The sequence below is a fragment of the Arachis hypogaea genome, chromosome 19 (genome assembly GCF_003086295.3).
Source record: "Arachis hypogaea cultivar Tifrunner chromosome 19, arahy.Tifrunner.gnm2.J5K5, whole genome shotgun sequence".
NCBI classification, from domain to species: domain Eukaryota; kingdom Viridiplantae; phylum Streptophyta; class Magnoliopsida; order Fabales; family Fabaceae; genus Arachis; species Arachis hypogaea.
In genome coordinates, this window is record NC_092054.1 from 30644863 (window position 1) to 30647042 (window position 2180).

At 33.3% G+C, this 2180-nt stretch overlaps 1 non-coding gene across 1 annotated transcript; it reads left to right on the forward strand.

Moving 5' to 3' along the window:
* The first annotated feature begins 707 nt into the window (after positions 1 to 707).
* On the forward strand, positions 708 to 815 carry LOC112780575 (small nucleolar RNA R71). The gene has a single exon (XR_003191401.1). It is a non-coding gene; the product is annotated as a small nucleolar RNA R71 (small nucleolar RNA).
* The last annotated feature ends 1365 nt before the right edge of the window (positions 816 to 2180 follow it).

Genomic DNA, 2180 nt, shown 5'->3' on the forward strand with positions numbered 1-2180 from the left:
GGGAGAGTACTAGGAGGAGTTTCAGTGACCCTTTTACTCAGCTGGCCCACTTGTGCCTCCAAATTTCTGATGGAGGACCTTGTTTCATTCATGAAACTTAGAGTGGCCTTAGATAGATCAGAGACTATATTTGCTAAGCTAGATGGATTCTGCTCAGAATTCTCTGTCTGTTGCTGAGTGGATGATGGAAAAGGCTTGCTATTGCTAAGCCTGTTTCTTCCACCATTGTTAAAGCCTTGTTGAGGCTTTTGTTGATCCTTCCATGAGAAATTTGGATGATTTCTCCATGAGAGATTATAGGTGTTTCCATAAGATTCACCCATGTAATTCACCTCTGCTATTGCAGGGTTCTCAGGATCATAAGCTTCTTCTTCAGAAGATGCTTCTTTAGTACTGTTGGATGCAGCTTGCAATCTATCCAGACTCTGAGAAATCATATTGACTTGCTGAGTCAATATTTTATTCTGAGCCAATATGGCATTCAGAGTATCAATTTCAAGAACTCCCTTCCTCTGAGGCGTCCCGTTACTCACAGGATTCCTTTCAGAAGTGTACACGAATTGGTTATTTGCAACCATGTCAATGAGTTCCTGAGCTTCTGCAGGCATTTTCTTTAGGTGAATGGATCCACCTGCAGAATGGTCCAATGACATCTTAGCTAATTCAGACAGACCATCATAGAATATATCCAGGATGGTCCATTCTGAAAGCATGTCAGAAGGACACTTTTTAGTCAGTTGCTTGTATCTCTCCCAAGCTTCATAGAGGGATTCACCTTCTTTCTGTTTGAAGGTTTGAACATCCACTCTAAGTTTGCTAAGCTTTTGAGGAGGAAAGAACTTGGCTAAGAAAGCCATGACCAGCTTATCCCAAGAGTTCAGGCTATCTTTAGGTTGAGAGTCCAACCATATTCTAGCTCTGTCTCTTACAGCAAACAGGAAAAGCATAAGCCTGTAGACCTCGGGATCAACCCCATTGGTCTTAACAGTATCACAGATTTGCAAGAATTCAGTTAAGAACTGAAAAGGATCTTCTGATGGAAGTCCATGAAACTTGCAATTCTGTTGCATCAGAGAAACTAATTGAGGCTTTAGCTCAAAATTGTTTGCTCCAATGGTAGGGATTGAGATACTTCTTCCATGTAAGTTGAAATTTGGTGCAATAAAGTCACCAAGCATCTTCCTTGCATCTCCACCATTATTATTATTTTCGGCCATGTCTACTTCTTTTTCGAAAATTTCTGTCAGATTTTCTCCAGAGAGTTGTGCTTTAGCTTCCCTTAGCTTCCTCTTCAGAGTCCTTTCAGGTTCAGGATCAGCTTCAACAAGAATGTTATTATCCTTGTTCCTGCTCATATGAAAAAGAAGAGAACAGAAAAGAAAATATGGAATCCTCTATGTCACAGTATAGAGATTCCTTATATGAGTGTAAGAAGAGAAGAATGGAAGAAGGAAAAGATAAGAATTCGAACACAGGGGAGAAGAGTGGGTTCAAATTTTTGAGTAGAAGAGAAGTGTTAGTAGATAAATAAATAGAAGGAGATGAAAGAGAGAAGAATTCGAAAATTAATTTAAAAAATAATAAAAATATTTTTGTTTTTATTTTAAATATTAATTAGAATTCAAAAATTAAAAAAAGAAATAAAATTAAATTAAAATTTAAGACAATTAGTTAATTAAAACAAATTTTGAAAAAGGGTTTAGTAATTTTCGAAAATAAGAGAGAGAAAAGTAGTTAGGTGGTTTTGAAAAAGATATGATTGAAATAGTAAACTTTTAAAATCAAACAAAAAGTTAAGTGGTTAATTAAAAAAGATTTGAAAATCAAATTTGAAAAGATAAGAAGTTAGAAAAGATTTTGAAATTAAGTTTTGAAAAAGATATGATTGAAAGATATGATTGAAAATTTAATTTGAAAAAGATTTAAAAAGGAAATTAAAAAGATTTGATTTTAAAAATTAAAGTTGATTACTTGACTAACAAGAAACAAAAAGATATGATTTAAAAATTTAAAGATTGAACATTTCTTAATAGGCAAGTAACAAACTTTAAAATTTTTGAATTTAAATGCTAGTAATGAATTCGAAAATATGGAACAAAAATAAGAAAAAGATTTTGAAAATCAATTTGAAATTTTCAAAAATATGAAAGAAAAAATGAAAAAGATTTGATTTTTGAAAA